The sequence below is a fragment of the Lissotriton vulgaris genome, chromosome 2_1 (assembly GCF_964263255.1).
Source record: "Lissotriton vulgaris chromosome 2_1, aLisVul1.2, whole genome shotgun sequence".
Taxonomy (NCBI): Eukaryota; Metazoa; Chordata; class Amphibia; order Caudata; family Salamandridae; genus Lissotriton; species Lissotriton vulgaris.
The window spans coordinates 1,187,653,035-1,187,665,712 of NC_141687.1; the positions used below are offsets into that span (position 1 = coordinate 1,187,653,035).

A 12,678-nucleotide genomic window follows, 5' to 3' on the forward strand; every position below is an offset into this window, starting at 1 on the left:
CTCTTTCTCTTCCCTGCTTTGCTTCCCATGCTGCCTATATATGCTGATTTCTACTATTTGTACTGTTGCATTTCATTTCTTCTCTTCTGCACAACTTTGTCCTTGGTTTCAATCCCCAGTTCCTTACCCTCTGCAAAAAACGTTCTACTACTTCTCATGTTGGTATCGAAACCAAATGCACCATTGAAGCTGTTGCAAGATAGTCATTGATTTCGGGAACGTAATATTTAGAACCGAGAGCACACACATCAGAGGGCGTTGGTGGTATAGTGGTGAGCATAGCTGCTTCCCAAGCAGTTGACCCGGGTTCAATTCCGGGCCAACGCAGTGAAAATGCTTATATATTCTGCAAGCAGGATATATTTTAATGCAACATGTCTCAAAATGGAAATTTCATGAACAGATTAATCAGCCATATATAAAAAAATAAACAAATACATAGGCAAACATCTCAATCGCACCTTCTGATACATTCATTGTCCTAATATATGATAAGTTTTATAAAGCAGAGTCACAACTCACATGTGCTGGAAATAAATATGTTACAGTGGGCAAACAATGGAAGGGCTGAGGCCCGACCAGACATTATAACTCCAACATCTCTATGTTAAAAAGCATTTCTAGGCAATATCTAGCCTCTGAAAAAAATATGCAAGATCCACCGATAAATCTGGCAAAAGTCCCTAACATTTTGTGCATACTTGTGCACTTACCAGAATGTAGCGCCACCTTGTAGCTGTTGAAGGTAATTGCTGCTCACAAAATGTTTTATCAGAAGGCAAGTTGAGAGGAATCCTAGAGGCAGATGTCCATGGAAAGAGCCGCTCACTGCAGCAGGAATGTTGGATGCTTCAAATTCGCAGAGTTTCCTGTCCAACGTCCACTCACGTCCCGGACGCTCCCAAATGCTCAAAAGCCTCGCCCTCACCGGGTAGATCTCTGGCTCCCAGGTAAAGCCAAATCCTGAGCATGCTAGTGCTAGGATCACAGAGAGAGAGAGAGAGGGTTCATGATATGCTGTCTTGATAAAGGTCTGAAACGGCTAGTGCCTAAGAGTGTCTGACTTTCAGTTATGACTGATTGTGAGAGGGGAAGATGAAGTTTTTCTGTACCCAGCATGCCTTGCAATATACTTAGGCAAATGAGGTGAGAGCCGTACCAATCCCACGCTACTCTGCTTAATGCTCCCTATCTGCATAAAAAGAACACTTTCACAACAGAGCAGAGTGGCGCAGCGGAAGCGTGCTGGGCCCATAACCCAGAGGTCGATGGATCGAAACCATCCTCTGCTAATTTTGCTTGACTTTCCTTCCAAGGACCAAGCTGTCATTTCCACGCTGCCAGCAAGGAAAAGCACAAGCTTGTGCCAGCTATGTGAGAAAAGACTTGTCAAATATCTGTGTCTGCTGAAATACAAGAGAGGGATCGTCAAAGGATCCACCCTGTACTTTGAAAGTAAAGACACACAATAATAAGCATAAATGACTGGTGGGACCTTCAAACACTTTTATGGGCAGGCTTTGAATTTCATTCTTCCCTTTTTGTTCTGCTCTTATCTATCTCCTGGGCATTTAATTGAATGTTCTGTATTTCTCTTCCCTGTTTTGCTTCCCATGCTGCCTCTATATATTCTTATCTATTATTTGTAATGCAGCTTTCCATTCTTCTCTTCTGCACAGCTTTGTCCTTGGTTTCAATCCCAGTTCCTTACCCTCTGCAAAAAACTTTCTATTGCTTTTCATGTTGGTATCTAAACCAAATGCACCATTGAAGCTGGTGCAAGATAGTCATTGAACTCAGAATCCTAATGTTAAGAACCGAGAGCGCACAGATCAGAGGGCGTTGGTGGTATAGTGGTGAGCATAGCTGCCTTCCAAGCAGTTGACCCGGGTTCGATTCCCGGCCAACGCAGTACAAATTCTTATATATTCTGCAAGCAGGATATATTTTAATGCAACATGTCACAAAATGGAAATATAATGAACAGATTAATCAGCCGTTATATAAAAAATAAACAAATATGTAGGCAAGCATCTCAATCGCCCCTTCTGCTATATTCATTGTCCTAATATATGATAAGTTTCATAAAGCAGAGTCACCACTCACATGTGCTGGTAAAAAATATTTACAGTGGGCAGACAATGAAAGGGCTGAGGCCCGACCACACATTATAACTCCAGCATCTCTATGTTAAAAACCATTTCCTAGGCAATATCTAGCCTCTGAAAACAATATGCAAGATCCATCGATAAATCTGGCGAAAGTCGCCAACATTTTGTGCATACTTGTGCCCTCACCTGAATGTAGCGCCACCTTGTAGACGTCGGAGGTAACTGCAGCTCAAAAAATGTTTCATCAGAGGGCAAGTTTAGAGGAATCCAAAAGGCAGATGTCCATGGAAAGAGCCCCCGACTGCAGCAGGAAGGTTGGATGCTTCAAATTTGCATAGTTTCCAGTCCAACGTCCTCTCATGTACCGAACGCTCCCAAACGCTCAAAAGCCTTACACCGGGCAAGCCCTCACAGGGTAGATCTCTGGCTCCCAGGTAAAGCAAAATCCTGAGCATGCTAGCACTAGGATCACAGAGAGAGAGAGACAGAGAGTGTCGGAGAGCTGCTGTCTTGATAAAGGCCTGAAACGGCTAGTGCCTAAGAGGGTCTGGACTATCAGTTATGACTGATTGTGAGAGGGGAAGATGAAGATTTTCTGCACCCAGCATGCCTTGCGATATAATTAGGCAAATGAGGTGAGAGCCCGACCAATCCCACTTCACTCCGCTGAATGCCTCCTCATCTGCATAAAGAGAACACTTTCACAAGCGAGCAGAGTGGCGCAGCGGAAGCGTGCTGGGCCCATAACGCAGAGGTCGATGGATCGAAACCATTCTCTGCTAATTTTGCTTGATTTTCCTTCCAAGGACCAAGCTGTCATTTCCACACTGCCAGAAAGGAAAAGCGCAAGCTTGTGCCAGCTATGTGAGAAAAGACTTTTCAACTATCTGTGTCTGTGTAATACAAGAGTGTTCGTGAAAGGATCAACCCTGTACTTTGAAAGTAAAGACACACAACTATAACCATAAATGACTGGTGGGAGCTTCACACAACTTTATGGGCATGCTTTGAATTTCATTCTTCCCTTTTTTTTCTGCTCTTATCTATCTCCTGGGCCTTTCATGGAATGTTCTCTCTTTCTCTTCCCTGCTTTGCTTCCCATGCTGCCTATATATGCTGATTTCTACTATTTGTACTGTTGCATTTCATTTCTTCTCTTCTGCACAACTTTGTCCTTGGTTTCAATCCCCAGTTCCTTACCCTCTGCAAAAAACGTTCTACTACTTCTCATGTTGGTATCGAAACCAAATGCACCATTGAAGCTGTTGCAAGATAGTCATTGATTTCTGGAACGTAATATTTAGAACCGAGAGCACACACATCAGAGGGCGTTGGTGGTATAGTGGTCAGCATAGCTGCTTCCCAAGCAGTTGACCCGGGTTCGATTCCCGGCCAATGCAGTGAAAATGCTTATATATTCTGCAAGCAGGATATATTTTAATGCAACATGTCTCAAAATGGAAATTTCATGAACAGATTAATCAGCCATATATAAAAAAAATAAACAAATACATAGGCAAACATCTCAATCGCACCTTCTGATACATTCATTGTCCTAATATATGATACGTTTTATAAAGCAGAGTCACAACTCACATGTGCTGGTAATAAATATGTTACAGTGGGCAAAAAATGGAAGGGCTGAGGCCCGACCAGACATTATAACTCCAACATCTCTATGTTAAAAAGCATTTCTAGTCAATATCTAGCCTCTGAAAAAATATGCAAGATCCACCGATAAATCTGGCAAAAGTCCCTAACATTTTGTGCATACTTGTGCACTTACCAGAATGTAGCGCCACCTTGTAGCTGTCGAAGGTAATTGCTGCTCACAAAATGTTTTATCAGAAGGCAAGTTGAGAGGAATCCTAGAGGCAGATGTCCATGGAAAGAGCCGCTCACTGCAGCAGGAATGTTGGATGCTTCAAATTCGCAGAGTTTCCTGTCCAACGTCCACAACGCTCCCAAACGCTCCCAAAAGCCTCACACCGGGCAAGCCCTCACCGGGTAGATCTCTGGCTCCCAGGTAAAGCCAAATCCTGAGCATGCTAGTGCTAGGATCACAGAGAGAGAGAGATAGAGGGTTCAAGACATGCTGTCTTGATAAAGGTCTGAAACGGCTAGTGCCTAAGAGAGTCTGACTTTCAGTTATGACTGATTGTGAGAGGGGAAGATGAAGTTTTCTGTACCCATCATGCCTTGCAATATACTTAGGCAAATGAGGTGAGAGCCGGACCAATCCCACGCTACTCTGCTTAATGCTCCCTATCTGCATAAAAAGAACACTTTCACAACAGAGCAGAGTGGTGCAGCGGAAGCGTGCTGGGCCCATAACCCAGAGGTCGATGGATCGAAACCATCCTCTGCTAATTTTGCTTGACTTTCCTTCCAAGGACCAAGCTGTCATTTCCACGCTGCCAGCAAGGAAAAGCACAAGCTTGTGCCAGCTATGTGAGAAAAGACTTGTCAAATATCTGTGTCTGCTGAAATACAAGAGAGGGATCGTCAAAGGATCCACCCTGTACTTTGAAAGTAAAGACACACAATAATAAGCATAAATGACTGGTGGGACCTTCAAACACTTTTATGGGCAGGCTTTGAATTTCATTCTTCCCTTTTTGTTCTCCTCTTATCTATCTCCTGGGCATTTAATTGAATGTTCTGTATTTCTCTTCCCTGTTTTGCTTCCCATGCTGCCTCTATATATTCTTATCTATTATTTGTAATGCAGCTTTCCATTCTTCTCTTCTGCACAGCTTTGTCCTTGGTTTCAATCCCAGTTCCTTACCCTCTGCAAAAAACTTTCTATTGCTTTTCATGTTGGTATCGAAACCAAATGCACCATTGAAGCTGGTGCAAGATAGTCATTGAACTCAGCATCCTAATGTTAAGAACCGAAAGCGCACAGATCAGATGGCGTTGGTGGTATAGTGGTGAGCATAGCTGCCTTCCAAGCTGTTGACCCGGGTTCGATTCCCGGCCAACGCAGTACAAATACTTATATATTCTGCAAGCAGGATATATTTTAATGCAACATGTCACAAAATGGAAATATAATGAACAGATTAATCAGCCGTTATATGAAAAAAATAAACAAATATGTAGGCAAGCATCTCAATCGCCCCTTTTGCTATGCTATATTCATTGTCCTAATATATGATAAGTTTCATAAAGCAGAGTCACCACTCACATGTGCTGGTAAAAGATATTTACAGTGGGCAGACAATGAAAGGGCTGAGGCCCGACCACACATTATAACTCCAGCATCTCTATGTTAAAAACCATTTCCTAGGCAATATCTAGCCTCTGAAAACAATATGCAAGATCCATCAATAAATCTGGCGAAAGTCGCCAACATTTTGTGCATACTTGTGCCCTCACCTGAATGTAGCGCCACCTTGTAGACGTCGGCGGTAACTGCAGCTCAAAAAATGTTTCATCAGAGGGCAAGTTTAGAGGAATCCAAAAGGCAGATGTCCATGGAAAGAGCCCCCGACTGCAGCAGGAAGGTTGGATGCTTCAAATTTGCATAGTTTCCAGTCCAACGTCCTCTCATGTACCGAACGCTCCCAAACGCTCAAAAGCCTTACACCGGGCAAGCCCTCACCGGGTAGATCTCTGGCTCCCAGGTAAAGCCAAATCCTGAGCATGCTAGCACTAGGATCACAGAGAGAGAGAGACAGAGAGTGTCGGAGAGCTGCTGTCTTGATAAAGGCCTGAAACGGCTAGTGCCTAAGAGGGTCTGGACTATCAGTTATGACTGATTGTGAGAGGGGAAGATGAAGATTTTCTGCACCCAGCATGCCTTGCGATATAATTAGGCAAATGAGGTGAGAGCCCGACCAATCCCACTTCACTCCGCTGAATGCCTCCTCATCTGCATAAAGAGAACACTTTCACAAGCGAGCAGAGTGGCGCAGCGGAAGCGTGCTGGGCCCATAACGCAGAGGTCGATGGATCGAAACCATCCTCTGCTAATTTTGCTTGATTTTCCTTCCAAGGACCAAGCTGTCATTTCCACACTGCCAGAAAGGAAAAGTGCAAGCTTGTGCCAGCAATGTGAGGAAAGACTTCTCAACTATCTGTGTCTGTGTAATACAAGAGTGTTCGTGAAAGGATCAACCCTGTACTTTGAAAGTAAAGACACACAACTATAACCATAAATGACTGGTGGGAGCCACTCGCAGTGAGGTTCCCTGCCAGTTGCTTCGCTCTTCACCACGCTACAGGAGTAGCTTGCTGCCTAACCCGCTTTCAGCCCAGAAGGAGAGGAGGAGAGGAGGAATAACACCTGCGTGGCCGCAGAGGAGGCGCGAGGCGCGGCTCCGGGACTGCGAGGCTCAGCTATTAGCTACATCAGCTGTTGCCTCTTCCCGTGCGAGCCGCGCCCCCTCCCAGTGCCCGCCCCCACCAAATCGCCTACAACCTCTCGCGGCTCCCGCTACGCGGGCGCCACTCGCAGTGAGGTTCCCTGCCAGTTGCTTCGCTCTTCACCACGCTACAGGAGTAGCTTGCTGCCTAACCCGCTTTCAGCCCAGAAGGAGAGGAGGAGAGGAGGAATAACACCGGCGTGGCCGCAGAGGAGGCGCGAGGCGCGGCTCCGGGACTGCGAGGCTCAGCTATCAGCTACATCAGCTGTTGCCTCTTCCCGTGCGAGCCGCGCCCCCTCCCAGTGCCCGCCCCCACCAAATCGCCTACAACCTCTCGCGGCTCCCGCTACGCGGGCGCCACTCGCAGTGAGGTTCCCTGCCAGTTGCTTCGCTCTTCACCACGCTACAGGAGTAGCTTGCTGCCTAACCCGCTTTCAGCCCAGAAGGAGAGGAGGAGAGGAGGAATAACACCTGCGTGGCCGCAGAGGAGGCGCGAGGCGCGGCTCCGGGACTGCGAGGCTCAGCTATCAGCTACATCAGCTGTTGCCTCTTCCCGTGCGAGCCGCGCCCCCTCCCAGTGCCCGCCCCCACCAAATCGCCTACAACCTCTCGCGGCTCCCGCTACGCGGGCGCCACTCGCAGTGAGGTTCCCTGCCAGTTGCTTCGCTCTTCACCACGCTACAGGAGTAGCTTGCTGCCTAACCCGCTTTCAGCCCAGAAGGAGAGGAGGAGAGGAGGAATAACACCTGCGTGGCCGCAGAGGAGGCGCGAGGCGCGGCTCCGGGACTGCGAGGCTCAGCTATTAGCTACATCAGCGGTTGCCTCTTCCCGTGCGAGCCGCGCCCCCTCCCAGTGCCCGCCCCCACCAAATCGCCTACAACCTCTCGCGGCTCCCGCTACGCGGGCGCCACTCGCAGTGAGGTTCCCTGCCAGTTGCTTCGCTCTTCACCACGCTACAGGAGTAGCTTGCTGCCTAACCCGCTTTCAGCCCAGAAGGAGAGGAGGAGAGGAGGAATAACACCGGCGTGGCCGCAGAGGAGGCGCGAGGCGCGGCTCCGGGACTGCGAGGCTCAGCTATCAGCTACATCAGCTGTTGCCTCTTCCCGTGCGAGCCGCGCCCCCTCCCAGTGCCCGCCCCCACCAAATCGCCTACAACCTCTCGCGGCTCCCGCTACGCGGGCGCCACTCGCAGTGAGGTTCCCTGCCAGTTGCTTCGCTCTTCACCACGCTACAGGAGTAGCTTGCTGCCTAACCCGCTTTCAGCCCAGAAGGAGAGGAGGAGAGGAGGAATAACACCTGCGTGGCCGCAGAGGAGGCGCGAGGCGCGGCTCCGGGACTGCGAGGCTCAGCTATCAGCTACATCAGCTGTTGCCTCTTCCCGTGCGAGCCGCGCCCCCTCCCAGTGCCCGCCCCCTCTCACCCAACAACTATTTAACCACATTACCAACGCGCATCGCGGGACGCGCGCGGGTCGGAGCCCGGGGCGAAGCCCGGGCCAAGGGCGGGCCCGTTGTTGCCCGTTAGTGCCCGATAGAGACCGGACCGGGCCCTTCCTCTTTCATCGACGACCCAGCAAGAAACAAGCATGCCAGCAAAAACTAGAAGTACTTCCAAACCAAAATCCAAACATGCGCAGGAGGTAGCACAGGTAACAGGCCCCATCGACCTGTTCATATCGCGAGTTAACGAAACAATAAATCAAAGCATAGCCTTAATGGAAAAGAGAGTCTCAATGGACCTCATGAGCGCAAACGCCAAGCGCTCATCACTTGGTGCCATAGCGAACGCAGCATCTCCAATCAATCTGACCTCCCAAAACAGCTCACTCCCAGTGCCTCTACCAAATACAGAACTCAACACTGTTCCTTCAGTAGTCGATCTTTCAGTCACGCATTCCGAGTCGGATCCCTCAATAACATCAGAGGACTTGGAAGCAACCCCCGACCTAGCTGGATGTCAAACCCAAGGAGACATCCTAACCTTCGACAATTCGCCCCAGCAAGGAGAGAGGGAAAGGGCAACGTCGGAGACCCGACCACTACTCAGTGGAAAAACACAAAGCTCACCCACGATCCACCCAAACTCCCCATGCTCCAATAGCATACTGCACATTCCCGATTCCACCCTCCCACATAAGGCAATATCCAATACTAATACATCCGAGCAATGCAAGACCTGTAGAATCACATCACAAGTGCTCACTACCACCAAAGACTTACTTTACCAATATCTAAAGCCCATTCAGTTGAGCATTAGAAACCTCGAAGCCCAATTAACAATAATATCAGCCACTCTCCTAGATACAAACACCAGGATAGACGTAAAGGGCCAGCGAAACACCTCACACCCATTAAAAAAGCAAAACCAAAAGCACATTCAGAAAGCAGCCAACCTCACAAACGCAACTTCTACAATACAGAAGAACCCCAACCCATCGTCTAACACACCCAAACCAATAACAAACACGCTCCCCCCTCAGCAGGAGAAATCACTACAACAGAAACCACCACAACGAAAAGCACAGCAGGCAGACACCAAAGGTAAAGTCACGGTACACACCCCATGTCCAGCACAAAACCCAGACTCCAACAGAATACCCACGGACAAACCTGACTCCCAGCCTACGAATTCCCCACCCCCCCAAAAAACACCCAAGAACACATCGGAAACCACCCCGAAAAAATACCCCGCAGTTAGACGTCCTGCCCACTTGCCCCCTGGAGCTACTCCATACACAACAGTTCTAACAGGAGTACCCGAGTTAGTAGATGACACCCCAGAAACTGCATGGTCACTTAAAAACAAGGCCATGCAGTGGCTTAGCATAAACAGACCTCTTGAATCACACTTATCAGGAGGAATCACGTCAGCACGCAGGGTAGCCTGGATAGGCAAAACCAGGAAAACAATACGCGGTGATTGCATCATTGTAACATGCAGAGATCCCGCAACGGTTGACTATATTTGTGCCTGGCCACAACTCGAGAAAAAAGGGGGAATAGACGCCCACCACCTTTCCCTTTTTTACCCCCCAACGAAACAACAACACAACCCTCCTCCCTGGGAATGGCACCATCATCCTAAAGACTCGCGGAACCAGGACCCATGGCGTCAAGCACCATGGAATCGGAGGGATTACCCACGCGAGTACCTAGACAGGGGGGGGCCAAGAGAAAGGTACACCGACGGTCATGGTCATGTTCCATATTGGCAGGACAGACCATACCCAGCATACGAAGGTTGGCAGGGTTTCCCGACCCAAAACCGTTACGAGTGCCTCGACATGGTCGATTGACCATCCACGGTCGAACCTAGCCAACCTACAGTCGCTTTCTCACATACAGCTGCAGTTTCACATCACCCAGTCCCTGGAAAGCATCAGATAATTCCACCAAAACTGCCAGAAACATCAGAGACCCCAATGATTCAATCAAACAATCTCTTGACCCTCCCTCCCTTAGAGAATCTGGATATGAGCGCAAGATCACCCACTGAACAAGCTTCAGCCACTGAAATTCCTATCAATCGCAAAACAGCACTTGCCACCTTGACAGTCAATGAGGCCATGAGCCCAGGCATAGCTTTTTGGAGCGTCGCAGGTCTAACCGGGAAAATAACATGCCCTCATTGGCTGGGAATAGCAAGAAGCCACCAAATCTTGTGCTTACAAGAGACCTGGCGTCTATCCCCCCTCCATCTAGCGGGATACAAGACATTCTTCACCAAAGCAACGCCAAGCACAATGGGAAGGCCAAAAGGTGGTCTCACGATTTATTTCTCCAACACCCTAGCAGTCGCGACAAAACTAACGAAAGAAACTCCCACTTTCCAAGTCATCCAGTTCACACACCATACCGCTGCATCGAGAAATATATACATACTCATAAATTATTATAATAACATAGGCACACTGGACTGCTGTACAAATCTAGATGAATTGGTGGCCCACATATCTACACTTCAAAACGCGAATCTAAGCGCGACTATAAAATTCATCTGGGGAGGCGATTTCAACCACCCACTATGTCCAAACCACAAAACCGGGAATTGTGGTTTACAATCTGAATCCGGCAATCCTATTCCCCATTTCGCACACACCCAAAGTGGAAACAAGCTAAATGAAATCTTATTTACCCTGGACCTGGACTTTGTAAACGAGCTAGTGGACCCGCCCCAGGAATTCTGTCCCACCTTCCATGGGCGAGGTTGTACGTCCACTATCGACTTTATTTTAGCCTCTAATACTTGTAAGAACTCGTTGAAAAACTACAAAGTAGGGTCCAGTCCGATTAGCGACCACTATCCTCTGAGTGTGGAGATTACAATGGAGAAACTAGGTCCTTCCGCAACAAAAATTAGTTCTCTTGACCAACATACTATAACACTAAGGAAGAAGAACGGGTTCGCCATCAAATGGGCAAAAGTCGACCCCGAAGTGACCTCGCAAAGGATACTTGAAAAAACGCAGCCCTGGCTAAGAGATTGTCTGTCCGCAGAGGCCTCCCCCGAACTAATTATTACCTCTTTCCACAACATTCAAGGGGCAATAAGAGCTTTAAATACAGGGCAAATAAACCTACATTCCAAACTAAAAGATGGTTTAACTCAGACTGTAGAAAGGCCCTCTCATCTTTAAAAGAAGCCCTTCGGCAGGAACCAAGAGATGCCCAATTAATTTCATTTCGGAGGAAAGCGTACAACGAGGCAAGGAAAAATCGTAGGCGCCAGATAAAGAGAGACCTTTGGTGCCAATTACACGAGAGCGCACTAAAAAAGGATAGCATCACATTTTGGCAGACCATCAGATCACCCTTTCTAGACAACAACACTGACCCAAACCATCTCGACGTTGTAGTAACCGAGAATGAATGGGTCCAACACTTTGAAAAAATCTTTGGCCTGTCCTCTGACATACCTCAAATAGAACGAGAGGACGAAGCAGAGAAAAATTTTCTCCCCATTAACTTACGCTTCACTGTCACTGAGGTCAGAAAAGCAATCAAAGCGTCAAAAACTGGTAAGGCTCCCGGCCCAGACGGGGTACCCATGGACCTGTTTTTATACAATAGTGACTATTGGTCGCTAATAATAACCCGGGTAATGACTGCAGTCGCCGAAATCGGTCTCCTTCCATCATGGTCATCATCCACCCTCCTGCCAATATTCAAGAAAGGGGACCGCAACGATCCCGCGTGTTATCGGCCTATCTCCCTTCTGGACTCCACGGGCAAAATTGCAGGCCGACTACTCCTGGACCGACTACAATCTTGGGCCCAGGAAAATAACATCTTCACAGACCTGCAATATGGCTTCCAGAAAGGACTCGGTACGGTGGAGCAGGCCCTAAACCTGACCCTCCTGGCCGGAAAATACGCTCACGCAAAAGAAGGGAAAATCTACCTGGTCTATGTAGACCTGAGCGCGGCTTTCGACTGCGTTCAGCATGCAAAGCTGTGGGAAATCATGTCGAACCTTGGAGTAGACCCAGCGATATTGGCCTTTCTCAGGGGTCTATACACCAACGCAGAAGGCCGAGTGCGTTATGGCATCGGCGGCGATCTATCACGCCCGTTTAAAATCACGCGAGGAGTAAGGCAAGGGTGCGTACTGGCTCCCTTCCTATTCAATCTATATACCAACGGGATTGAAAAAGCTATGTTGGCAGGGAGCCAGGACCTCCCGCAAATAGCTCGCCGCCCTATACCCATCCTCCTCTATGCCGACGACTCGGTCATCCTGGCCCGAACAGCTAACCAACTCCAACGACAGCTGAACAAATATGTGACGTTCATGGACTCTTTGGGTCTAAAAGTAAATACAAAGAAAACATTCACAATGTCTATAGGACCCAAACTTGGCACTTCAAAATCCATATACATAAATAACACCAAACTGGAAAAAACTACAGCATATCCCTACCTGGGTATACTTGTGGACGACTCAATGACCTGGCGTAAAGCCATTGAAGCCAGAAATCTCAACTTCCGCCGAGCAACATCAGCACTCTGTGCCTTCTCCAGGAAACTCGGCAAACCAGCTCCGTCGGAACTGCTAACTCTATACTATGCAAAATGCCACCGCGTGGCGAGCTACGGAACAGGCATTTGGGGCTATGGAAGCGTTAACCAACTACAGGTGACGGAGAACGCTTTCATTAAGTATGTTCTGGCCCTTCCCCAAAGCTCTCCGATTTTAGC

The 12,678-nt window shown here is 48.3% G+C and overlaps 3 non-coding genes across 3 annotated transcripts; all 3 read left to right on the plus strand.

The window, feature by feature from the left end:
- Positions 1-1,220: 1,220 nt before the first annotated feature.
- Positions 1,221-1,292, plus strand: TRNAM-CAU (transfer RNA methionine (anticodon CAU)). Its single transcript has one exon. It is a non-coding gene; the product is annotated as a tRNA-Met (tRNA).
- A 547-nt stretch (positions 1,293-1,839) lies between these two features.
- Positions 1,840-1,911, plus strand: TRNAG-UCC (transfer RNA glycine (anticodon UCC)). The gene has a single exon. It is a non-coding gene; the product is annotated as a tRNA-Gly (tRNA).
- Positions 1,912-3,439: 1,528 nt separating this feature from the next.
- TRNAG-CCC (transfer RNA glycine (anticodon CCC)) lies at positions 3,440-3,511 on the plus strand. Its single transcript has one exon. It is a non-coding gene; the product is annotated as a tRNA-Gly (tRNA).
- Positions 3,512-12,678: the final 9,167 nt, after the last annotated feature.